This window comes from Azolla caroliniana, unplaced genomic scaffold (genome assembly GCF_043228905.1).
Source record: "Azolla caroliniana isolate FFs.n. ecotype wild unplaced genomic scaffold, voAzoCaro1.0.p SCAF_4, whole genome shotgun sequence".
Lineage (NCBI taxonomy): Eukaryota > Viridiplantae > Streptophyta > Polypodiopsida > Salviniales > Salviniaceae > Azolla > Azolla caroliniana.
The window spans coordinates 13,104,887-13,132,783 of NW_028230439.1; positions in this window are offsets into that span (position 1 = coordinate 13,104,887).

Consider the following 27,897-nt stretch of genomic DNA (forward strand, 5'->3'; position numbering starts at 1 on the left):
GGCAGTTCAAGCTGACATGGCAACGTGAGACCGAGTGAGAAGGATGGTGGCGGCAGGAAATGGGAATCGGTGATGCAGGAAGAGCTGACCGGGAGCCGACGAACCAGGGGCCTGTGAGGCCAGAGTTGACAGAGGCTGAACCCTTACCAGCCAGTTATGATTTCATAGGAAAGTCGGTGAGAGGTATGCAAGGAGAAGATCGGAAGGCGTATGTGTGGCCATCGAGGGCCAAAGCAAAGCACGGGTATGGGACTGGCGTTTGGCATAGGCGGTGCCAAACAAGGAAGGCGGAAGAGGGCACACAGAGGTGCTGGGAACAAGAGCACGACCGCGTAACAGACTACGCGGATTGGAGACCGGAAATAGGATCGAGGGCCGGAGAGTGATCCTCCACACCCGCTTCAGAGATCTCGGCGGCTCAGTCGGAGTGGCAATGATTGGCGTGGCAAGCCAAACCCGAGGTAACAAGCTAGTGGGGGCAAGTGGACGACGCCAAGCGGAAAGGATCTGAATAGGTGGCAACAACGCAACACGAAAGTGGCCAAGCGGGCTACTACGGGGTGTTCCTCAGACGCGGAGGAGACTGGCATCCGGAGAAGCGGCGATGCACAATTTGGTTGGGCAAGGGCCGACGATGCGTGCATGGGAAGTAACCGGAGTTCGGCACGGGCGGTGCTAAACACGAGAAGGGGATGCGCGGCACACGGAGGTGCCAGAGTGGGAATCCAAGCGCGAAGATGGGTTGCCAGTCCAAGTGATCTTGCGTAGAAGGCTGGAGAGGGATCTTCCACACTGGTTCCGGAGACCTTGGTAGTTCGGCCGCCGTGGCAACGTAAGACCAAGGAGAAGGTAGGTGGCGGCGAGGGGACGAAGGTGGTGGAGATCAGCACGGAACGACAATTGGGACGACGCGAAGGTCGATGGAGGCCAAGCAAGCCATCACGGGTTCTCCTTGGACGGAGCACACCACGTATCCGAAGGAATGAGAAGCGTGCATGCGGACGAAAGAAGGGCCAACGGGGAAACACGCACACTAAGGGATCGCAGCGGATGACCTATCGACGGGTCGAACGAGCCTATGGAGAGGGAAGCACGGAGAAGGAACTAGAGCCTGTCGAATACAAGTGTATAATGGATGTATTCACACTATCCCTTTGTACAGATCAAGTTTGGGCCATTTGTGTAATTAGCATAAATGGTAGATGCCCTAAGTCTGTCACTATATATAGTGACCTTGTAACCTTTTTGTAAGGTTGGGTTGTATTATTGCTTTATGGAATAGAAAGAGTCGTTTTGTGCCTCTCTCTCTCTCTCTCTCTCTCTCTCTCTCTCTATCTCTGTGCAACGACCTAGAAACTGTCATACGCAGGTACAGAACAGAATCGAATGCTTCTTGATCTTCCGCATAGACGACCTCGTCTCCAACATCTGGTATCAGAGCCTGCACAGTATTCGGTCCTTCAATCCGCTGTCGGACGTCGTCTCAGCCTGCACAGCATTCGGTTTCCTGCGTCATTCGAAGAAGAGAGAAGAAGAAGAAAAAAACGAGGCTTGCATCTCATCGCGTTAGATCATCTTCGCTTGGAGTAAGCCAGCCGGTTGTACTCTGTTTCTTGTGATCGTAACCGCTCGAGGTGAAATCCCCTTGTGCAACATTGACACGATCGTGCTCCACTCGGTTAAACGACATCCGAAGAGGTCATCAAACGCTGCTCGCCGCTCATTGTAACCACTCGGTGCAGATCGGTCTCAAGACAACAACCCCAATTCGTGCTTCATCCGGTTGATCGACATTCGAGAGGATCAGTTGGATCCGTCTCTCTCGTCGCTGCAGTCACCCGAAGCAGAATCGGTCCAGACAATCGGTATTTGGCATATATATTCGGAAGTGAACCGGGCTCACTCCGACTCGGCAACATTCGGGAAGACCAGTCGGTTCTGTCCCTCAAGTTACCGGAGTCAATTCGAGCAAGTTCAACAATACATATATCCGAAGCCGAACCGACTCGGGTTCAAATCCGACTAGAACGATACCGGGTGAGCCAACCGGCTGCACTCCAACAAGGTTCGTAGTCAACTCCGAACCGAGCTTCGTCAACCGAAACCAAATTTGATGGCATCAACATCCGGCTCGTCAGAAATGAGTCTACGAAAGTTCGATGGATCGAACTTCAACTTCTGGAAGGAGCAAATGCAGGACTATCTCATAGTCAAGGGGCAAATCGATCCCATCGAAAATGAAGAACCTCCAGAAGGATACAAACCAATTGAGTGGCAGAAGCTGGACAGAATCGTCCGCGCCACGATTCGGATGCACCTATCGGAATCGGTATACTTTACGGTGCAATCGTGTACGACAGCATTCGAACTGTGGAAAACACTGTCGGACACCTACGAAAAGAAGGTCGCTGCAACGAAGATGTTTCTGATCCGGCGCCTCTACAACTTGCGGATGAAAGAATCCGATTCGGTTCAAGCACATCTCAATGAGTACGAAAGCATAAGCTCCCAAATCTCGTCACAGGGGACGGCAATCGAGGATGAACTCAGAGCAATGATACTCATGAGCAGCCTTCCCTCATCATGGGAAACTTTCGTCACAACCGTGTGCAACGCGTCAACCACGGCTGTTAAATACTCCGAAGTCACGAGCGCAATCCTGACCGAAGCAGCTCGGAGAAAGTCTTTCGCCAAAGACTCAACAGACGACGCTTACGTAGTACAAGGTTCGACAGACCGATCGAACATACGAGGAAGAGATTCGTCACGGCCGCCGAACAATCAGCGAAGACGGAGCCAGTCACGGGATAATCGAATCTGCAACTATTGCAAGAAACCCGGACACATCAAAGCCGACTGCCGCACACTCAAGAACAAGAACGACAAGTCTCAGAGATCAGACAAGAAGAGTGGCCGGCATGAGGAGATCAATTACGTCAGCTTCTCAGCTGATGTGCTACCAAACGACCCGAATATACTATCAATCGAAAATCCAGTCGGATCAGAAGTTCTGCTCACGACTGAAGAATCGAGCACATGGCTCTTAGATTCGGGCGTGTCATTTCACGTGACTCCTCATCGATCCCAATTTCGGCAATATACGATCCGTCACTCCGACTCAGTTCGAGTCGGTAACTCGCAACACTGTGACATCATTGGAATCGGCACAGTAGAGCTCAACCTTGCAGGTGGCTCTACACTTGTACTTCACAATGTCCGACATGTACCCGAGCTCTCAAGGCCATTGATCTCAGTCGGACAACTAGATGAAGACGGCATTCGTGCCGGTTTTTCTTCGGGAGGGTGGACACTCCACAGGGGGAACCTCCTGCTTGCTAGAGGACCCAAGATACACTCACTGTATCCGTTACATGTTACGCTCAGAGAGGGTAACCTGTTTTTGGTGGATATTCCTGTGTCATCACTATGGCACAGAAGATTAGGACACCTCAGCAAGGCCGGCATTACGCATCTATCTAGAGCCGGATACATCCCTAAACTCTCCTTCTCCGACCATCAATTCTGCGAGCATTGCCAGTATGGCAAACAAGCAGCCGCATCACACCCGACATCAGCACCAAGAGAAACGAGACCTCTCGATTTGGTCCACTCGGACGTCTGTGGCCCAATGCCGCATCAGTCTCTCGGCGGTGCCTCTTACTTCGTCAGTTTTATTGACGATTCGACTCGAAAGGTGTGGGCTTATCCAATTCGCACCAAAGATCGTGTCTTCTCGATCTTCTCCGATTGGCTCGCTATGGTAGAAAATCAAACCGACCGAAAACTGAAATGCTTTCGGACCGACAATGGGGGAGAGTTCAAATCAGAAGAATTCGTCAAATTCTGCCGACAACGCGGCATCCGACGTGAATTTACGGCACCACACAGTCCGGAGCAAAACGGGATTGCCGAACGCATGAATCGGACAATCCAAGAATGGATAGTTTCCATGCTCCAACACTCCGGACTATCAGATGGCTTCTGGGCAGAGGCTCTACTCACGGCAGTACACATAATCAATATGTCGCCAAGCAGACCTCTAGGACTTCAAATTCCTCAGGAACTATGGATCGGCAGTAAGCCGAATTACGACAAGCTGAGGATCTTCGGATGCGAGGCGTACGCCCTTATTCCGAAAGATGATCGCCGAAAACTTGCAACTCGGTCTAGGAAATGCATTTTCCTTGGATATGGATCCGACGGCGAAATGGGATACCGACTCTGGGATCCCGAACGCAGACAAATCGTCCGAAGTTCGGACGTTGTGTTCAACGAGTCGGCTATGAATCCATCAGTCAAAACACCGATCGAAGTCCGAAGGGTAACATTTTTCGATGTGCCGACCCTTCAAGAAGGCCCCGCTCTTAACACACGGTCAGCTTCACGGGTAGCTGAACCTTACACTACCGATTCGGACAACTCTGACTCGGCACAGCAGCTTTCGGACCATCCGACCTCGATACCCGATGCGACCAGTCCAATCATACCTCGACGATCCGAGAGACTGTCGCAACCTCCGGAGAGGTATTCTCCTGGAATTTTCTTCACCGACGCCGGCGAACCGACGTCTTACGAAGAAGCATCGACATCTGTCGATTCTGCCACCTGGCATCTGGCGATGGAGTCGGAAATGCACTCCATTCGGGCAAACAAGACTTGGGATCTGGTCGAATTACCTAGGAACCGACGTGCTCTTCCTTGCAAGTGGGTTTATCGACTAAAAGAGACGTCTGATTCGACCACCCCAAAGTACAAGGCCAGATTAGTTGCGAAGGGCTTCCGACAAGAATATGGCGTCGACTTCGACGAGATTTTTTCACCAGTGGTGAAAATGACAACCCTTCGTTTTCTACTCGGCGTAGTGGCAGCCGACAACTTGGAGCTGATTCAGCTAGATGTCAAAACAGCATTCCTCCATGGTGATCTTGAAGAGGAAATTTATATGGAGCAGCCAAAAGGCTTCGTGGCAACTGGCCAAGAACATCTAGTCTGCCAACTCAGGAAGAGTCTATACGGCCTCAAACAGGCACCGCGACAATGGTACAAGAAGTTCAACGACTTCATCCAATCGATCGGCTTCTCAAAAAGCGATGAGGACCATTGTTTTTTTACCAACACAGCTCAAGATGGATCACCCATCTTCCTCATCATTTACGTGGACGACATGCTAATTTCTGGACGCCACGCGGGCGAACTTGCCGATCTCATTCGGCAACTGCGGTTGAAGTTTGCCATGAAGGACCTCGGTCCGGCACGACACATACTTGGCATGAAGATTAGTCGGCATCGCGATCAACGTCATCTTTTTTTGTCTCAGACCGACTATATCGGACGTGTCTTGGAACGCTTCAACATGCAATCAACCAAATCTGCTTCAACCCCGGTCCCCATGAATCTTCGGCTCTCTCAGCGAGACTGCCCGGCATCCGGTCCGGAGGGGGAAGATATGAAGTCGGTACCGTATGCACCGGCAGTCGGCTCCCTTATGTACCTGATGGTCGCGACACGGCCTGATATTTCTCATGCCGTAGGAGTCGTTAGCAGATTTATGCACAATCCTGGCCGATCGCATTGGAACGCAGTCAAGCATGTGTTCAAATATCTGGCTGGCACAAAAGACCACGGCATTCTTTTCGGTCCGAACTCAACTACAGGCGTAGTCGGTTACACCGACTCGGACTTCGCCGGCTGTATAGACAGTCGGAAATCAACAACTGGATACTGCTTCAAATTCGGCAATGGAGCAATTTCGTGGAAGTCGAAACTTCAGGAGTGCACAGCGACCTCAACGACCGAAGCAGAATATGTAGCTGCGTCCGACGCTACAAAAGAAGCTTTGTGGCTCGGCCGGCTGGCGCACACGTTTCGACAAGTCGACCATGACTCGGCCCCAGTTGTCTATAGCGACAGTCAAGGTGCTGTTGCCTTGTCGAAAAATCCGGTTCACCACAACGCCTCCAAACATATCGACGTTCGATATCACTTCGTTCGGGACTGCGTCATTTCAGGGAAAATCGGTCTAGAGAAAATATCCACAACCGACAATGTCGCAGATGGAATGACCAAGTGTCTTTCGGCAGACCGCTTTCGGTCCCTTCGGCATCAGATGGGCGTAACGACAAACCAGTCCGGTTAGAGCCGGACACATCGCAAGATGGTTTCCGACAACCGACATCAGTTCCTTAATGATCGGCTTTAACTCTTCTGACCCGACCAGTTCGGTCTTCTGCCTTCGGACCCTGCCGACTCGAACAAAACTGATATGTCCGAGAACCTAGGTTTATGCCTGTAATCTTAGATAACCCATGTATACGCCCATTACGGGGGAGTGTCAAATACAAGTGTATAATGGACGTATTCACACTATCCCTTTGTATAGATCAAGTTTGGGCCATTTGTGTAATTAGCATAAATGGTAGATGCCCTAAGTCTGTCACTATATATAGTGACCTTGTAACCTTTTTGTAAGGTTGGGTTGTATTATTGCTTTATGGAATAGAAAGAGTCGTTTTGTGCCTCTCTCTCTCTCTCTCTCTCTCTCTCTCTCTATCTCTGTGCAACGACCTAGAAACTGTCATACGCAGGTACAGAACAGAATCGAATGCTTCTTGATCTTCCGCATAGACGACCTTGTCTCCAACACCCCCCCCTTTTGATCCACTCTTTTATAGAAGCCCCCATGCATATGATGCATGTGAGGGTACAAGACATGCATAAAATGCATGGAATGCATATGATGCATGTTTGTCATTTGGCGCTCATGCATTTACATGTGATGCATGATAACCATGTCACCCAATCAAGCTGTAATATGAGAATTTACATGTAAAACTATAATCGTAGGAAAAACATTCCTACAGAAATGACTCGGCTTAGTGGTAAGTTTAATGCCTCCTATCTTGGAGGTGTAGGGTTCAAGCCTTGCTTACAAATTCTTACTAGGTCTTTTAGTTTAGATGATTTTGTTCGTTTCACATAGAAACCATCACGATCAACCTATTCGATCGATCGATCCACCCGGTCCGCAACAGACCCGGTGATCTAGTCTATCCGGTCTGATTCTGGCGCTAGTGCCAGTCCCGGTTCGGTCGTCGTCCCCGTCTGGTTCTGGTTCCGGCTCCGTCGCCGTCCGGTGACCCAAAACAATTACGAGTAGTTAAACCACAATTTAGCCCAAGAACATTCTGTGCTCCACTCATAGACAAAAAGTAATAAGTTGTCGCTTTGGTTATATACTGTGGGATCCTGATTTGCCCTATCTATGTGGGATATCTGATAGTTTTGTTTTTCTCTTCTTCTTCTCAAACTTCACATTAACATAACTTGACATTTAGTTATCCGTTTCAAATGTAGTAAAGTACATTCGGAAGCTCTTGAAGAACCATTCTTTCATATCGTGTTTGAAGAACCTCCATTGCCGAAAATCTTCACGACATCCACCCCCACCAAACCGCACGTGCTTTGGTACGTGCCAAGAAGAGAGAGTGTGAGATTTCGGCTATGGTGATCAGTATGATTCCTCCATTTTGAGCATGTCCATTTCTTTCTCTCGAACCATTGTTGCCACCCAATCCACCATATCATTCGCTCATTCTTAGTTTTACCATGACCAGTTGTCACGACCCCTTGTTCTCTTTCCAAACATAACTATTTAGGTTTTATGAATGTACCACCTTTGTCCCGATTTAGGCACTTTGACCCATCACACATTCTTGTTTTGTGTCTTTCTCCCCAAGCCTATATCTGAATAATGACATTGACTACCCAATGTAGTACCTTCAAGTGCATGCCCACTTTGAGATCCTTACGCGACCATGCTCTATATTTCCCACTATGATACAATCTCATGTTAGAGTTGACAATCTTCACACTAACTTCTTTGCTAGATGTTTTGATCACATTCATCAGATCCTGATGGCTCGCTTGGCCATCGTCATCCCTTGTCATACTTTGCTCAGACTCTTTGTTGTATGCATCAACTTTTGTCTCTATGCTTTGCTTGACCTCTTCATCCCACACATCAGCCTCAACCCTTGCTTTTTTGCCGTCATTGTCCTTCTCTTGGGTCTTACATCACTTAATGCCCAAGTCTCCAGAATGAGTGTGGAGAGATCCATATGTATTTGTCGGCCACTCCCCAACATCGTTATTTGCAACAACTTGGACCTTCACTTCCCCGCCATCATCTTCTGTATCTTGGGTCTCATGTTGGCTTTGAACCACAACTGCCCAAGTCTCTAGAACATATGCAAAGGAATCCATTTGTCTTGATGTCATCTTTCACATCAGATTTGAACTCCCCCTTGTTGCCACCTTCTGTCTCTTGGGTCTTCTGTTGGTTCTCAGACGCAACTGTCCAAGTCTCTGGAACCACTGTGAGGAAAGTCTTGTCACTACCATCATTCACCATCGACTCGTCCATATCTATCTTTGCCTCGATGTTGTGCACACCATCTTGATCCTTCCCCTTACTACCACCTTCCATCTCTTGGGTCTCACGTTAGCTCTCTACAATTGCCCAAGTCTTCGGAACTTGTGTGAATGAATCCTCGACGCAGCCATCTGCCATTAATTCTTCCATAGCCACCTCTGACTCGATGTCCTTTTTCGTGGCTATCTCTTCAATCTCATGGACCTCATACCCATTGACACTCTTGATCGAGCAAGCTTCCATCATGCTTCTCTCTTCATCACATGTATTCGTTTCAACCTTCAGCTCCTCGCCGACACCTTCCATCTCTTGGGTCTCACGTTGGTTCTTGGACACAACTACCCAAGTCTATCGAACAACCACTATAGCCTTCGTCATCTAACCTTCTAGTTGATATCATATTCAATTTGATATCGGGGACGTGTCGAACATCCTTCAGTATCAGTTGACACCCTGTTGACGTCGTTAAGCGAACACTTCCGACTCTGGTTACCCTGCACTCTCCACTGTCACCCATCTTTACATAGCCATGATCCTCGGCTATGTAAGTCGAGAAATACTCTCTCGACGGAGTTATGTGGAACGATGCCCCGGAATCAATCACCCACTCGTTTGTTCACAAATGAACAGGAGTTCTTCATTGCTTGTAGCAATGGCCGAAGTGTTCTTTTCATCAGGAATCTTCCTGGGTTCAACATTATTTCCGACACTCTTATCTTTCTTTAAGTGTCGATAGTCCTTCTGGAAGTGTCTAGGCTTTCCACAATAAAAGCACACAGGCTTACCTCTAGACTTCGATCTAGCATGGGATTTGTTCATTTGTTGTGGACTTCTTCTTCGCCGGTCTCTTCCTCTATCCATATGTTGAGTCAGATTCGACTCTGATTGGGACAGGAATCCTTTGTCTTTCCTCCTTGCCTTGTCATTTAGGATACTTGTGTTCACCGTCTATAAAGACAAGTTCTCTTCTTGACAGGAGGTGCTGAGATTAACCACCAGGTTCTCCTAGTTGCCCATCAGTGTGCACATCAACAGGATGGCATGCATTGCATAATCCAAGGGAAACTTGGTCGCAGCAAGTTGATTTACATACCCCATGAATGTGCTGATGTGTTCGACGATGCTCTCACTGTCTCTGTATTTCAGTCTTATGATCTTCCTCAACAGTGAGGTTTTATTGAGCGCCACATTTTCCTCTCATACAGACCCGACAACTTTGTGTCGTTTGCCACATGCTGAAGGACACTTACGTCGACACACTATGAGATGGTGGCCATTGCCTTTCTTTTTAGAAGTTTCCAATCCGACTCCAATATCCCCCTGGGTATGTCTGCTCTGTTGACTGGCTCATACAGGTCTTTCACGATCAAGAGGTCTTCCATCTTTATCTTCCAATCTGCATAGTTCTGTGATTTTAGAACTATCATACCTTGGAAACTTCACACACCTCCTTCCATGCTTGCACCTCAAGCTCTGATACCAAATTGTTGAGAAATCGTTCTGTCAAATCACAAAAAATGAATTGTGCTGAAATACGAATCACAGATATGCCAGAAAAGAAAAGGACAAACAATGGTGCACAGAGATTTAACGTGGAAACCCTAAAACAGGAGAAAACCATGGGAACAAAACTTCACTATGTATAGTGGATATACAACACAAAATGTTACAACACTCCTTCAAGTGTATCAGCCATATAGGGCTCTTGACGTCTGTTGTTACGCACACAGCTATGGCGCCACTCACACTCACTCACTAAGCCCACGGAGACAAAGTTGATGCTCCTACATCCATGACATAAATAGTTAAAGCAGGTAAATAATTTGGGATTCAAGTTGTTTCACAAAATAACACTCATATATATTAAGCTCTCGCACTACTTCTATTCTAAAATCTCACATTTTGCCCTAAGTGTATTTATACTTATACATTGTATGGGTTATTTACAAATGTAGTCTCTGCTACGTATCATTATTATTATTGCAATAATAATAATAGTCGAACTATCAAACAATCGACTCACTGTTTTCGCCTCTTTGACTGTCAGTTTTCCGAACAGTTGGATCTTCCTTGTCTTCGACTGTTAGCACTCCTTGGTCCGATCGGTCGGCTCCTCGTAGTCATCGATTGTCAGCTACTTCTGGACAGTCGGTTCCTCCTCCCACTAGAGGAACATATTCCCAACAATAACCCCTCAACTCAAAAATCTCGAGTAAGTCGAGACGTCGCGTTTGAAGAGTTCGCATCTTGGTACGCACCAAAGACAACTTTGACTTTGATTCCGTTGACCCCGATTCCGCCGAAATAGAGATAAAAGCCGAAGATTGGCTCATGTGCATGTTCGAAGAAAGCCCAATTACAACAAGGCTTAGTGGGCTAGAAGAGCCCTTAGCGATCAAAGCACATCTTGGCCGAGTCCGAAGATGGACAAAGGGAATGCGAAAATGCCGGAGTATGAAGATGATCATTTCGATGGCATTGAATCGACTCACTCCCTCGATAGTGAGTTTGAAGGCCTAGACATCCGGACAAATGGAGTGAAGAAAGCCTCAGAATCTGCAAACGAGAAGCGCCGTCGATCCACCCGTGAAAAGAACCCCGTAAGCCGATTCGACTACGATTAGTACATGGCATACCATTACACATTTATGATGAAGGTGGCAACAGTACGGGAGCTGGAAATCTTTTCCGAAGCCGCGAAGGACCCACGATGGATCGAAGCAATGAACGAGGAGATGCGTGCACTATTCAAGAACGAGACATGGGATCTCGTTCCCCACTAATAGCACAAGAAGGCCAACGGCTGCACATGGATCTACAAGGTGAAGTATAATGCCAACGGCTCGGTCAACCGCTACAAAGCTCGACTCGTAGTTAAAGGATATGCACAAACACATGGAGTCGACTATGAAGAAACCTTTGCCCCGGTGACAAAAATGACGACGGTGCGGACCATGATCGCAGTTGTAGCGGCAAAAGGGTGGCACCTCCACCAAATGGACATCAAGAACACCTTTCTTCAAGGCGAATTAGAAGAGGTGTACATGGTACAACCACCCGGCTTCGAATCGTGTACTCATCCGAAAGTCGTGTGCCGACTCAAGAAGCTACTCTACGGCCTCAAGCAAGCACCATGTGCTTGCCATTCAAAGATTACGCAATATCTTCATCAAATCGGCTTTCGGATGTCAAAATCCAACAACTCCCTCTACGTAGAACCTGACTCTAGAAGCCTAATTATTATCATCCTATACGTAGATGATAAGGTCATTGGAGGTGAAAGTCTAGTCGACATCAACAAGTTCAAGTCCCTCCTCTCCGGAAAATTCGAGATGACGGACATGAAGGAGCTCCATTACTTTCTTGGCATCGAAGTAATTCGGATTTTGACCGGCATTATGATCTCTCAATGGCACTACATCCTCAACTTGTTATACAAGTTCGGGATGATTGAGTGCAAATCGGTCGCGACGCCTCTCGAATGAAACCTCAAACTAGATGCTGACTCTGACACAAACAAGTACGAACTGACCCAATATCATCAACTGATCGGGAGCCTCATCTATCTCACGATCACTCGACCCGACCTTAGCTATCCAGTCGGACTCCTTAGCCAATTCATGCAAACTCCACGAGATATCCATTTCGATTGCGCGAACGAGTATTATGATACATGAGCGGCACAATGGATTGCTGCGTTCTCTACGCATCGGCCACACCAATACGACTCGAAGGGTACACAGACGCAAACTGGGCAAGCTACAAAGTTGATCAACGATAGACCTCTAGATTTGTCTTCTCGCTCGGTAGCGGAGCAATATCTTCGATTAGTAAGAAGCAACCTACAGCCGCACATTCGAGTACGGAGGCCGAATACAAGGGCGCAACCGTAGTTGCATGTGAAGATGTATGGCTCAAGAGGATTTTGAAAGATCTGGGTGTGCCCATCAAGGATCCGACTCCCATTTACTACGACAACATGAGTAGTATATATCTGGATCGGAACCCGGTGTTCCATGTGCACACAAAGCACATCAAAGTGCAGTAACACTTCATTCGAGATCGCGTACAGGCTGGAGATGTCGACCTTCAACACATCAACACAAATCTTCAAACTGCCGACATCTTCACGAAAGCCCTAGGAGCTGACAAGCTTTGGCAATTCATGTCAGACCTTGGATTGATGATCCCTGACTTGCCAATCTTGAGGGGGAGAGTACAAGCGAGAACCAGATCCCGTCCGAACCGGGTGCAAGCCGAAGTGGACACCGGAGATTGTCCAAACCGGATACCAACCGAAGTGGATATCAATCGAAAGGAACCAACCCGACCTGAGCTTGAGGGGGCGTGTTGAGAATCAAGCTCAACATAATACAACCTGTGAACATACCTTTGAGAATCTATGTGCACTCAAAGGTCAAGAGTCATACCACTCTCTACACATTAAACTATGTGTCATAGAATCATATTCTATGACACATAACTAATGAGTTACATATTCCCCATGACTATGAGTCTTCACATTCCCCAAGAGAGAGAGTGGTTGTTGTAGTTAGTTAATGAAGAGAGAGGGTGACTATATGTATATAAAGCACCCTCCTCACACTTCATACTAAGTCGGTTGTGACTCCTTGTAATGCTATAGTTTTGTATCTCTATACTACTTGTGAAATATACACCTTCTTCTTGAGTATTTTATTTCTCTTGCTTATCTATCTTGTGTTCTCTTCTCTCCTCTATTTTTCTCACACACAAATACACATATCTATTATGCTTGACAAGAATCACCATTGATTCTTTACAGTATTAGATCGATCTTGTTACGGCTTCGATTTCTTCAGTGGGGAACGGAAGCTGGTGTTTCTTCCCGAGCTGGCAAGCTTCACAAATTTGGCCTTTCGGCCACTGAATTTTGGCAATCCGAAAACAACCTATTTTTATTGCAAGTCTTAAAGCCTTTGATAGTTGACATGGCCGATCCGCTTGTGCCACGGGTCAATATCTGATTTGACCTTCTGTCCTTTCTGAGAACATAGCGGTGCCGACGTCATTGGTGTCGAGGATGAACATCCTCCAATCCCGGCACCCTTGTGCGATGATCAATGAAGTACTCGAGGTGCGTAAACGGCACCTGCATGCCTTGGTCGACGATCTCCCCCACTGACACTAGGCTCTTTGTGATTGTCGAGACGTGAAGCACGTCCCTTTTTGTTCGACATGATTCAAGTGTTGTCTCCAGTTTCAACAACTCTTGGTTGCTCCCGCTTTTCCAAAAACGAGAACCACTCTTCATGGCTCGTCATGTGGTTTGATACTCCGAAGTCAACGTACCACACTTCCTTTGATCCAGAAGTGGTCTTCTTAATCGACTTCGCCTTGTGCTTCATCACAAAGGCTGGCCCTTTTCCGATCTTATTGGTTCCCGATCCTTCCGATCCTGTTGCGTTGTCGTAGTGTAATACGCACACTACGTGAAAAATTACATTTTTGGTCTCTCCGGATAGGACATGGAGTACCCGGTCAGAACCGGAAGAAGGTCCCGGTAAGAACCGGACAAAGAAAACTAGCAAGCACCGAATGAAGAGACATCTTTGTAAATAGAAGAAAGTATAAAAAATATATATATTACATGCATAGGGCAAGATTCGAACCTTGCACCTCCATGTTAATAATGTTAAGCCTTATCATTATACTAGGGTATTATGAACTTTAAAGTTATACTAAGCTTTATCCCATGTAAAATTTCTAGACATGCATGGTACAAAAAGTTATTCATGCATAGACACTCGAGTTAAAAGAAAAGATGAGATAGAAAGCTAATCATACACATGCAGTGTGCATGAAAACGAAAGATAGGAAAAGCATGATGCTTGCATGTGATAAACTTAGACTCTTCCAACACTATATAAGGAAGGGAGAAAGATATATAGAAGTTGTTGATTATTTTACAAGGGGATTAATATAATATAATCGTGGGATCCACAAGTTTGCTAATAATTTTTCTCTCTTAATTTGAGTACTCACTAATACACTATACTCGTGGGATTCACGAGGTTTTTGTATCTTTCTTTCTTACAATATATTTCATATTCTTAATTGCCTTAGAATTTTCTTTCCTCCTAGTCCAAAACCTCAGCGGTTCCCACCCAACTCACGCAACGATCCAGAGCCGTAAGGCACGACAGCGTAGTGCGAGCTATGCTGGTTCCCTTGTCCGGTCTTGCTGGATCCAGATTTATCCGAATCGGCGCGCTTCTTCCAACACTTGCTTTCCTAGTGGCCTTTCCTGCCACAGTACCAACATTCCATGTTGGTTTTCCCTTGCCGGTTTCCAACGTCACTTTGACTCCCCTTCCTTGTGGAGGGTCTGGAATTGCTGTCAGCACTATCTTTGTGCCTCCGGTTCTGCTCTTGCCGGCCGACGCTATTGCGTGCCAACCCACATCGTCCTCCACGCCCACGGGGACAATCCGCCTCCGTGTACAACATCTTGTTGTCTAATTGAGTGGTCCTCGACCCACTCGCGTGGTTTTCTTTGACCATCAACATAGATTACAGGTCAAAGAAGGACAACGGTTTCTCCCAGGTGCAAATCGTTGTTTGGATTGGCCCGTACCATTGTGTTAGACCATCGAGCAAGATCTGGACCATCTCGTCCTCGTCCACCATCACATTGATGGAACCGAGCACGTCGTGGATCTCCTTGATCTTGGTGGTGTAGTTGGTGATCGACATATCCCGTTGTCGGGTACTGTTGACCTCTTGCCAGAGTTGCAACTTCCGAACCGTAGTATTTGCGGCAAAAATCTTCAACAGATTTTCCTAGGCCTCCTTCGGTGATGTTTCATCTTTGATGTAGCCAAGCATCTTGTTGTGCACACACGACGTAAGACAGTGCAGTACTTTGCTCACTCCTTGTTCCCATACCAGGAAGTCCTTGTGTGCCAATTATGCTATTGCTTCATTCGCTCCTTCCGCGTAGGTACTGGTGCATTTTATACAACCAGGATGCATAATTGCTCTAGTTGAGCTTCTTTGTTGGAAGCGAGCTCGCCATACTTTTGTCCATATCTTCCTTCTTTTCGGTCCGTGCTTTTCTGGAAATTAGGGTTTGTCTTTGGAAATAGCTTGTCAATAGTACATGTTCTCAACCCTCACGCTCTAATACCATGTCAAAGTTAATATGCGGAAGCTTTGACAAACCGATTTATCCACATAGCAACAGAAAACAGAGACAAGGTTTAATGGAAGCTTAAATCACACAGACAGAGAGAGCAGAACAATAAACTCAATTCAAAAGAACAACACTCTGTACATAAAATGTGCTCAGTGAGTACTTTTATACAAGTTCATGAAAGGACTAACAAGTACTTCAATGCTCATACGAGTGATTGACACTAACTCCTAAAAATATGCTTTCGTACTAGGTTAGATTCGTAGGCCTCTAATAGCCTAGGGTCAGAGCACGCTACAGTGTACTAACTTTTGGCCAAAACTTTAGTACTAATTCCATGTGGAGGAAAATCTTAAAAATGTAAAAATAAATCGAGTATTTGGGTTTAAAAAGTTGATCACTTGTGTTAAAATTAAAAGTCACATTCAGTGAAAATAGATTTCAAATATGAAAAAATATCACTTGTGTTAAAATCCTAGGTAATGTTGTAAGGAGGACTTAACTATATAAGATCTCGAGTAGTTAGTCAATCATGAAGATAGTCAATCAGTCTCTCTTCCACTTTGTCTCTCTGTCTCTCTTGGCTCGAAGGTTTATCTCGAACTGTTAGTTAGCCTCTCTCTCTCTCTCTCTCTCTCTCTCTCTCTTCTCTTTACACTCAGTGATTCCCTAGGTTCGCACCTCCTCTCTCTGTCACTGTTTCCTTCCCATTTCTACTTGTTATAACATTCACTACGTTCATACCCCCCCCCCCCCTCTCTCTCTCTCCGTCTCTCTCTCTTCCAACTTCTGCATGTCAGGGCAGTAGCCAAAGACAAGTTTAAAATGAAGAAAAGAATGAGAAATAGAAAATAAGAGAGGAATGAGAGAGAAATAAGATATTGAAAATGTATTAGCAATGAGAACAAGGGTTACAAGAGTACGTCGAAGACTGGCGTTGAACCAAAATGGTTCATCAATAGTTCATCAATAGTTTGTTGGTATTATTGAGATTTTCAACTGCCTCCCATGTTCGATCCGCTAGTGTATAACCCAACCAATCAGCAAACTAATACAATTTGTTCTTCACAACTTTGGAGTCCAAAATGGATTTTACTTCATATTCTGGGCCTTCATCAAGCTCAATAGAATGTGTTGATGGAAATTAAATCGACACTTTCCAAACTTCACTTCTCGGCCACAACCAAGGAAACACACGAATCGTTGTTGCAGAAAATGGGAAATGCGAAAAATAGAGTGGACACACGATTTATCATGGAAAACCCTGTACGGGAAAAACCACGGGAGTACAAGACTCCGAACCAAAAACTATGCACAGAGAAGTATACAATGGCGAGCTGCAAGGCGACGACCTTGAGCTCGCTGTCCTCGCCACAGGCGGCGGAAATACACAGAGGCGTCGACCTCTTCCTCTCTCACGCTCTATCTCTCTCGCGGCTGCTCTCTCTCTTCACTCCTCTTGAGTGGAAAAACAGAAAAATGAGAAGCAACGTAAAAACTGTTTGCCCTAAGTCATATTTATACACATATGACTTTGGGGCTATTTACAACTATAGCCTCAAGGGCCCTTGGCAAACATATTCACAGATATGTCCCCGCATCCGGATCTCGCTCCGGGTACATTCGTCATCCGGCTCCGAAGTCGGGGTCTTCATCATCCGGTTCCGAAACCGAAACCGGGCTTGTCGGCATTCATCTCCGATATCCGACCATCCCATCCGAAAGGGACCGTAATCCCAACATGTGTAGGGGAAACAACGCGATCTGGAATAGAGTTTGAAGCATAAGGTTCCAAGAGTGAGACATGGAACACTGGGAGAAGACGCATATGAAGAGGGAGATTGAGTTGAAAAGAAACTTTATTGATCTATTTAGTGATTAAATATGGACCAAGGCGTTGATAATCCAGCTTGTTACAAGGCCTAGTGGTCTTCACATTACGTCGTAAGAGCCATACACAATCTCCAACTTGAAATTTGGGTTTTTCCAGTGATGAGTTGAGTCGATGGTGATCTGCAAATTTCTTATGGGTGGCTTGAGCGTGATGTAAATGATGAGAAAGAGCAATATGAATTTCTCAGATATGACGTAGGAGATCCTCTACAACGGGGTTTTTCGAGATTCTTGGATGGTCAAGAATTGTCCAACGGGGATGAACACCCATGTTGGCAAAGAAGGGAGTAATTTTGGTAGAAGAATGAACTGAATTGTGAAAACTACACAAAATGTAAATAATCTACCCAATCATCTTGTTGATAATTGATGAAGAAACGAAGGTATTGTTCCACAGTTTGATTGTTATGATTGGTTTGACCATCAATCGCTGGGTGATAGCTTGAAGAGAGTTTACAATCAATTTGGAGGAGCCCAAACAAATGTTTCCAAAATGTTGGGATAAATTGTGGTCCTCGATCACTAATGATGTCATCAGGAAGACCATGATGCCGAAACACTTCACACATAACCAAATCTGTTGTCTCTTGACTATTAATAGTCTTTGTGCATGGTAGAAAATGTGTCACCTTAGTGAACCGATCTACAACAGTAATGAAGGAATCAAAACCTTTGGAAGATGGAGGATCAGTAATGAAATCCATAGATATAGACTTCCAAGGACCATCAAGAACTGGTCAGGGTTGGAGTAAACCATATGGTCGATGTCAAGGACACTTGGACGGACAACATGCATCACAACTATGAATATAGTTTTCAACATAATCACGAAGATGAGGTGTATAACCCCACCAATCAACAAAGTAATACAATTTGTTCTTCACAACTTTGGAGTCCAAAATGGATTTTACTTCATATTCTGGGCCTTCATCAAGCTCAATAGAATGTGGAGGGGGAACAAGGCGATCTGGAATAGAGTTTGAACAACATAATCATGAAGATGAGGTGTATAACCCAACCAATCAACAAAGTAATACAATTTGTTCTTCACAACTTGGACACTTGGACGGACAACATGCATCACAACTATGAATGTAGTTTTCAACATAATCACGAAGATGAGGCCACCAATAATTTCTAGAAACTAATTCCAATGTTTTGTGAACTCCAAAATGTCCAGCCATTGGCATGTCGTGGTAATGTTGTAAAATAAGGAGTTGAGAGCAGCCATCAGAGACATAAATCAAATTATTTCGAAAAAGTAAACTATCATGCCAACTAAACGGATTATAATCTTTACGAGAATTCATCTACCTTGAACAAGAAGCACAATTTGGAATAATATGATTCAAGACATCTTGGGTGAATTCGTCTGCTTCAAGATCAGTATGAATCGTACTTATAAGTATCAAGTCCGTAGGTATCTTAAAAGCATTAGCGATCATCACTTGTAAATGATCAAGACCAAGGAGGATCTGGTTTTGATGATCAAAAGTAGGTTCCCCTAAACAAGATGCCATGTACGAACGTCGAGATAGTGCATCTGCCTTTCCCTGGTGTATTGCAAGGTGATACACAATCAAGAAATCAAAGTGTGTAAGAAATTGTGCCCAACGTGCCCGTCGACGATTTAAGACTCGAGCATTCTGGAAATACGTTAGGTTCTTGTGATCATTATAGACAATGATTTGATGGGGAGAACCTTCCAAGAAGTGGCGCCAATGCTCAAAAGAGTCTACAATAGCCAAAAGCTCATTGTCGTGAATCTCATAATTAATTTCCGCAGCTTCAAATTTCTACAAATGAAAAGCAACTAGAAATAATAACCCATTTTCTTTGGGTTGTGACAGGACACTCCCGAGTGCAAAATCTGATGCATTAACTTCCAAAATAAAAGCCTTGTCTTGGTTAGCATGGATAGGAGCTGATGTGAACACATGTTTTAAGCTTTCAAATGCCTCAACAACACTAGAATGTGTTAATTTTGTTAAGAGGCAACACCTTCTTTGAGTAGTTCCTGATGAATTTGCGGTAAAAATTTGCAAATCCCAAGAAACATTGGACATCACGCACAAATTGTGGTGTTTCCCACTCTAGAATTGTTTGTACCTTTGCTGGATGCATAGATATTCCTTGTGATGATACTATGTACTCTAGGAATTCCACTTGGTTGCGATCAAAACTACATTTCTCGAGTTTAGCATAGAGACCATATTCTTGTAATCATCGTAGAACTTGGCGTACATGCTCATCATGCTCTTCTTGAGTCTTGGAAAATATCAAGATATCATCCAAATAAATGATGGTGAATATATCCATGAAGTCTTGGAAAATATCATTGGCCATATGTTGAAAAACCGCATGAGCATTTGTAAGACCGAATGACATAATTGTATACTCAAAATGCCCATATCGAGTGCGAAATACAGTTTTCATCACCCGGACGAATTCGAACTAAATTATAAGAACCTCTAAGATCGATCTTTGTAAAGTATTTGGCTCCACTCAACCGCTCCAAAAGTGTTGGTATTAAAGGTAAGGCATACCTGTTTCGAATTGTGATTTTGTTTAATCCTCGATAATCTACAAGCAAACGAGGCGATCCATCTTTCTTTTTGACAAAAAATATTGGTGCGCCAGTAGGAGATTTGGAATGACGCATAAATCCAGTAGCTAAATTTTCATCGATATAGTTGGGTGAAAGCATGTGAGTGGAAACAATTAGCTATGCAAAAAGCTACCATTGATAAATAGTCATTTTTGTAAAAAGCTACGATTGATAAATTAGCTATGCAAAAAGCTACCATTGAAAATAGTAGAGAGTTTTAATTGTATAAATGAGCACCATAAATGTGCAACATAAACGTCCAACATAAATTGATATGTGAACCATAAAAGTGCACCATAAATTATATACCGAATTCCTAGGTCCATTATGCATGGTCCTTTGCTACATCATGTGGGCCATCTCTGGTTGAGAATTCTGGCTTAGATTACTACCACTGTTGCTAAACCCTATTGAGTCCACTCCTCCATTGTCGTCATTCTACACTCAGTTACCGGCACTGTGTGGTCCAAGTATCATTGTTACCCGTAAGAATATACGGGGAGGCATAAGGGTATTTGTAATGATGTGGTTGATGTGTATGTGTAAAGTAAATGAGTGTGTGAGGATGAGTATGTGTGAGCACATGCACAATTATGTGAATGTGACAAGAGTGTAACAGTTGTCTCTTTTGTAACGGTCATTATTTACTGTTACATTATGTATTATATAAACCCCTTATGGGGCATCTAATGGATATACAATTTTCCCTTCTCACATTTGTGTCATTTCCTATTTGTCTTTCTCTCTAGCTCTCTCCCTATCGTAACCCCCTTGGGAGGGGGTTGAAGCCATTCTAGGCTTCACTCCCCACCCCAACAACACTTTTGGCACGCTTGAACGGCTGACCTCCCTTGTCACGTCTCCCTCTCTTGCTCTCCCTCTCCATCACTAATCTCTCTCTATGCGTTTGTGAATGTGTGTCTCTATCTCTCCTTAATTCTCATCTGCCTTGTTTTACTATTTGCAGGTATCTACAGTCATGGGGAAGGAGAAGATACATATCAACATTGTCGTTTTTGGCCATGGCTAACTCGTGGAAGTCCAAAACAATTGGCCATTTCACTTACAAGCTTGGGAATAGTGACACGCATGTTATTGAGAGCTTCACAACTTGTACTCTACCAGCCATTTCTACATCTATGGCGGCGGAAAGAGCCAAATCCAAGCAGAGAAGCAACTGCAGCAGCATACCACTTTCCTGTCAGAATTGGTTTGAGAAGAGTTCCCTTCCTCGATTAGCTCTAAGCATAGGGAAGATAGGGACGCAAACCGCAGAAGTAGAAGAGGAAACTCAGGAAGAAGAAGAAACAAACAAGGAAGAAGAAGTAGAAGGGTACATAGGCGATGCATGGCTACGACGGAGCTTTCCTTGGACATATGGCTGTCATGAAGACATACATCTTGGCTTATCATGACATTCATCTTGGCGAACCAGGAATCGAACCCATAACCTCTTGGTTTACATATTGTACTTTAACCATTGTAATAACATATGTGAGATGTAATCATAATAATTATATGTTTAGTTATTACGAGATATTTAGAACATTCTAGATTATTCTAGAATGTTCTTGAATATTTCATGATTATATTTATTATTATTATTATTCATAAATATCTAAAATATTCTAGAACATTCTAGAATACTCCATAAGGGCCTATAAATAAGAGTCCATACACTCATCACAACTCATTCGGTTCAAGCTGTCGTGACTCTTGAGTAGGAAGCAGAGAGAGAGAGCGATGACGATAGAGATAACGATAACGATAGAGATGGCGAGAGCGGTAGAGATAGCGATAGTGATAGAAAGAGAGTGAAAGAGGGAGAGAGTGCGAGAGAGAGAAAAGTATAAGTGAGAGATAAGAAATGGGAATGCGATTATATTATGAGAAAGAAGATTACAAGGAGTAGGCTAAGGGCTAAAGACTGGTGTTGATAGCACTAGGACTGCAATAAACAAGATTCGAAGACTCCGACAAGGAGATCGTCCCGCTTCAGCTTATGCCGCAGATTTCCGTCTCTTGGCATGCGACATCCCTTGGGATGAGGCAGCCTTAATGGATCAATTCCGTCAGGGTTTGCGTAACGATGTCAAAGATCTTCTTCTTACTTTCCATGAAGATCCAAAGTCTCTTACTGAAGCTATTAGCCGAGCTGTGCGATGTGATAATCGCCTATTTGAGCGACGTTCTGAACGTCAACAAATGTTACGCCGCCAACCGGAACAGACATACGCTTCTATAGTCGCCACACCGCCACAAGGTTCTAGACCCGTTACGAGGGATGATCCCACTCCGATGGAAATAGAGTCGACACAACGTCGAAGGCCCTTATCAGATGCTGAGAAACAACGACGTCGGGCGCATCGCCTATGCCTCTACTGTGGTGGTCCAGGACATATAGCTGTGAATTGTCCACATAAACCCAGGCGTCAAGTTTACCAAGTAAGTGCACATGACAACCCTACATCAAGTTCTACTATCACTTCTAATAACTTAAGTACTAAGCCTACTAGCCCATGCCATGAGAATAGATTTGATGTCTTGAGCCAATTAGAGGATGTGTTAAACGAATAAGTCCGGCCAAAATAGGAGCCATTTGGTTGGACCATCCTAGTTATGTAGAGTCAGTACCTAGTTGTGGTTCCATTTCATCAAATCAAGTTAGTAGAGTTTTTTCTGCACAAGTCGAGCTTAGCACATCTACAGGTCATCGCGCCCTAGCCTCTGCCCTCCTAGATTCCGGAGCCAATTCTTGTTTCATGGATCGCGAGTTTGCATTGACTCAAAACATCATCTTGAAAAAACTCCCAAACCCAGTAGCTGTAGGAGTCATCGATGGTCGCCCTATAGCATCAGGAGATATAGTCGAAGAGTCTGAACCAATTCGTGTAGTCCTAGGTAATTTGGCTAGTGTCATCTCTTTTAACATCATTAGTAGTCCGGAGCACTCTCTAGTTCTTGGTCTTCCTTGGTTTGAGTTACATAACCCAACCATTGATTGGAGAAAAAGAACTATTGAAGAGGTCACCGTACAATCCAAGTCTCTTGAAGCTCCAACTAAGGATCTAGGATCCCCCACAATTTCAACAATCTCTATACATCAATTACGAGAGGATGGAAGAAAGGAAGACATGATGGTATTTGCGGTTTTAGCAACTCCCTCATCTAGCTCACAAGAATTGGGGGTCCAACTACCAAAGAAGTACATAGAATTCTCCGATGTGTTCGATAAGGTGAAGGCTAATAGACTACCAGAGCATCGACCATATGATTGCCCAATTGATTTGCAGCCAGGAAAAGAGCCTCCATGGGGACCAATTTATAATCTTTCGCCCACGGAGTTAGAGGTTCTTCGAGAATATATCAATGAGAACTTGGCAAATGGTTTTATCCAACATTCAAAATCTCCTGCTGGTGCACCCATCTTTTTCGTTAAGAAGAAAGATGGTACGCTTCGTATGGTCGTGGATTATCGAGGCTTGAATAAAGTGACCGTTAGAAACCGATATGCTCTCCCATTGATCTCAAGCCTTCTAGAACGCCTCAGTGAAGCAAAGTATTTCACAAAGTTAGATCTTCGAGGTGCCTACAATCTTGTTCGAATTCGTCCTGGGGATGAATGGAAGACGGCGTTCCGCACTCGCTATGGTCATTTTGAGTACACAGTGATGCCTTTTGGCCTCACGAATGCACCAACAGTCTTCCAACATATGGCGAATGATATTTTTCGAGACTTCCTCGATATCTTCATCATTGTTTACCTGGATGATATCTTGATCTACTCAAAAACTCAAGAAGAACATGATATACATGTTCGCCAAGTTTTGCAACGGCTACGAGAGTATGGTCTCTATGCAAAATTGGAGAAGTGTAGTTTCGACCAACGTCAAGTGGAGTTTTTGGGGTACATAGTCTCTTCAAATGGCATCTCTATGGATCCATCAAAGGTTCAAACAATTTTGGATTGGCAAACACCACAGTCCGTGCGAGATGTGCAATGTTTTTTGGGGTTCGCAAACTTTTATCGCAAGTTCATCAAAGACTATTCAAAAATTGTGTTGCCCCTCACTCAACTGACGCACAAGAATCGATCATTTGTATGGAGTATAGATGCGAACTCTGCATTTGAGGGTTTAAAGCAAGCATTTACATCCGCACCAATCTTAATCCATGTCGATCCAATGAGGCGCTTTATACTTGAAGCTGATGCATCGGATTTCGCACTCGGAAGTGTACTATCCCAAATTGGTGATGATGGTGAACTGCACCCGGTGGCTTTTCACTCACGAAAATTTGAAGCCGCAGAAATCAACTATGAGATTCACGACAAAGAGCTTCTTGCCATTGTGGATTCTTTTCAACAATGGCGTCATTTTCTGGAGGGTTCTTCTCAGCAGATTATTGTCTACAATGATCATAAAAATCTAACATACTTTCAAAGTGCTCGAGTCTTGAATCGACGACAAGCTCGTTGGGCGCAGTTCTTAACTCGTTTCGATTTTGTAATTCTATATCGCCCTGGGATGCAACAAGGAAAAGCAGATGCTTTATCTAGACGTTCGTATATGGAACTTCAACCTGGAGAGGCCGCATTTGAAAGCCAAAAGCAAATCCTCTTAGGTCCTGATCGTCTACGAATAATGGCAATGCATACCATCAACACACCGGGAGATTCAAGGCTTCTTGATTCCATTCGTGAGCAGATTGCGACTGATGCGTTCGCCCAAGAGGTTTTGAGCCATATTATCCCAAATCGTGCATCTAGCTCCCAAACTCAAAATCCTCGTCTAGACTACACCCAGTTTAGTTGGCATGATGGGTTACTTTTTCGACAAACTCTCTTGTATATGCCTGACGGTCCTTCTCGACTCAAAGTCATGCAACAATGTCATGACACACCAATGGCGGGACACTTCGGCATCCACAAGACTTTTGAGTTGATTTCTCGCCGATATTGGTGGCCACGGCTTCGCCATTTTGTTACGGATTATGTTCGTAGCTGTGATACATGTTGCCGATCAAAAAAGCCTCGACATCATCCATATGGCTTATTACAGCCAATGCTTATTCCGGAGAGCCCATGGAAATCTATTTCCTTGGACTTTATTACGGATCTTCCACCTTCCAAGGGATTTGATTCGATTCTCACTGTTGTCGATCGTTTTACGAAGATGGCACATTTCCTTCCATGCACAAAGACCATTACTAGTCAAGAGACAGCTGATTTACTCATGCGGGAGGTGTTTCGCCATCATGGTCTTCCGGATGATATTATCAGTGATCGGGGTCCCCAATTCATCTCGAAATTTTGGCGGCACATGTTCAGACTCTTACATACTTCTTGTAAACTCTCTTCCGGCTACCATCCAGAGACTAATGGGCAGAGTGAGCGCACCAACCAAACAGTCGAGCAATATCTACGTTGTTTTGTCAACTATCAACAAGATGATTGGGTGGATTTACTACCTTTGGCAGAATTTGCTTATAACAACTCCGAGCATTCTTCTACTGGATATTCCCCATTTTTTGCAAACATTGGGTACCATCCTCGTTGGACGATGCTTGAACATCCTGAACTCCCAAAAAACCCAGCTGCTGAAGATCGGCTCACTCGACTCCAAGAAGTTCAGGATATGCTTTTGCATCATTTATGTGAAGCCCAAAACACTCAAAAGAAGATTGCTGACCGTCATCGACGTGATTCATCGACTACATTTCAAGTAGGCGATCGTGTATGGCTCTTACAAGGTAGCATTAAAACGACCCGACCTTGCTACAAATTGGATTATCAACGTTTTGGCCCATATGTCATAAGTGGTAAGATCAATGATGTGACATTTCGTCTTGATCTTCCTCCTCATATGCGTCTTCACCCGGTCTTCCATGTTTCACTTTTGGAGCCTTACACAACGATCTCTATTCCGGGTCGTGTTACACCTCCCCCACCTCCAATTGACGTTTCCAATGGCTCTGAATATGAGGTTGCCGCTATCCTCGACTCCAAGATCATTCGCAACAAACTATACTACTTGGTTGATTGGTTAGGCTATACACCTAATGATCGAACATGGGAGCTTGCCGAACATCTTGCCAATGCCTCCGACATGGTTGTTGCATTTCACAACCAATATCCTCATAAACCAAGTCTGAACTCTTTTCTTCCGACTCGTGCAACTCGTCATCGAAAAGGGGGGATAATGTCATGAAGACATACATCTTGGCTTATCATGACATTCATCTTGGCGAACCAGGAATCGAACCCATAACCTCTTGGTTTACATATTGTACTTTAACCATTGTAATAACATATGTGAGATGTAATCATAATAATTATATGTTTAGTTATTACGAGATATTTAGAACATTCTAGATTATTCTAGAATGTTCTTGAATATTTCATGATTATATTTATTATTATTATTATTCATAAATATCTAAAATATTCTAGAACATTCTAGAATACTCCATAAGGGCCTATAAATAAGAGTCCATACACTCATCACAACTCATTCGGTTCAACACCAGTCTTTAGCCCTTAGCCTACTCCTTGTAATCTTCTTTCTCATAATATAATCGCATTCCCATTTCTTATCTCTCACTTATACTTTTCTCTCTCTCGCACTCTCTCCCTCTTTCACTCTCTTTCTATCACTATCGCTATCTCTACCGCTCTCGCCATCTCTATCGTTATCGTTATCTCTATCGCCATCGCTCTCTCTCTCTGCTTCCTACTCAAGAGTCACGACAGTGGCTAGGGTTCTTGAACCACCTCTGCTTCAAAATCTTTGAACCTTTACGCAAACCTTCAGATATGGCGGTCCCTCTTGTGCAAGCCAACGCATTTACAACTTCCATGGCGACTTGTTTCCCATCCCCTATCATTCTTTTGGCTATCGCAAAGAAAGTCATGATGCTTAAACTATCCACACAAGCCATGCTCCTCACCACCATCGCCATAGCTCGCTTAAGCTTCGTCCCTTCCATGCTTTTGCTCACATCCCGCACAACAACCAAGTCCATTGTTGAAGCTCCCCATCGTCTAACAGACCTGAATCATACCCTCCTCATCCCTGCAGTATTTTGGTGAGTTGTTTCTCTTCATCTCTCGTTTTGACGCCTCTAACATGGATCAAGATCGCTAGAGAGCTCACTCTCCTCTACCACAGTCGTGATTTTCTTTGTTGGCTTCCTTCCACTTCCATCTCCACCATTTCCATCTCGTGCTCTCTTCAACGGTAACAGTGATGAACTTGCTTGCTGGTCCGCCATCGCTACTGCAAGACAGTGATCTAGTGAACCTTCAAGAAGCTCTTCATCATCATCAAATCTCCCTCCTTCTCTTTCTTCTGCTTTTATCTACTTTTCTGTCTCTTGTGCAGCCTGAAAATGAGAGATGGATTCATCTAACCTTCTCAAGTCAAGTTTAAGTGAATATCGATGAGGACGTTGTTCATCATGCACTCTAATCAAAGAGGGAAGGTCGCCATAGCCCTGACCATTTCTATTGCATGTTTTCATCGATAGCCAAGGATCTTAAAGGTTGCCTTATATGTCCTTCTTGGATATGAGAATATGGAAGATGAGGATGAGAGTGAATATAGTGATGAGGAGGATGAAGATCATAAACCATGTGTTGCGCTCAGTAGAGAAGCTGTTTTCTGGACTACACACATGCAATGAAAAGTTTGAGGTGAAACTAATGATGAGGAAGATATATTCTAAGAATGAGATACAGGGCTTGATATCCATCGCGGAGATATGAATTATTGTCCATGGAGAGCAGCGCAA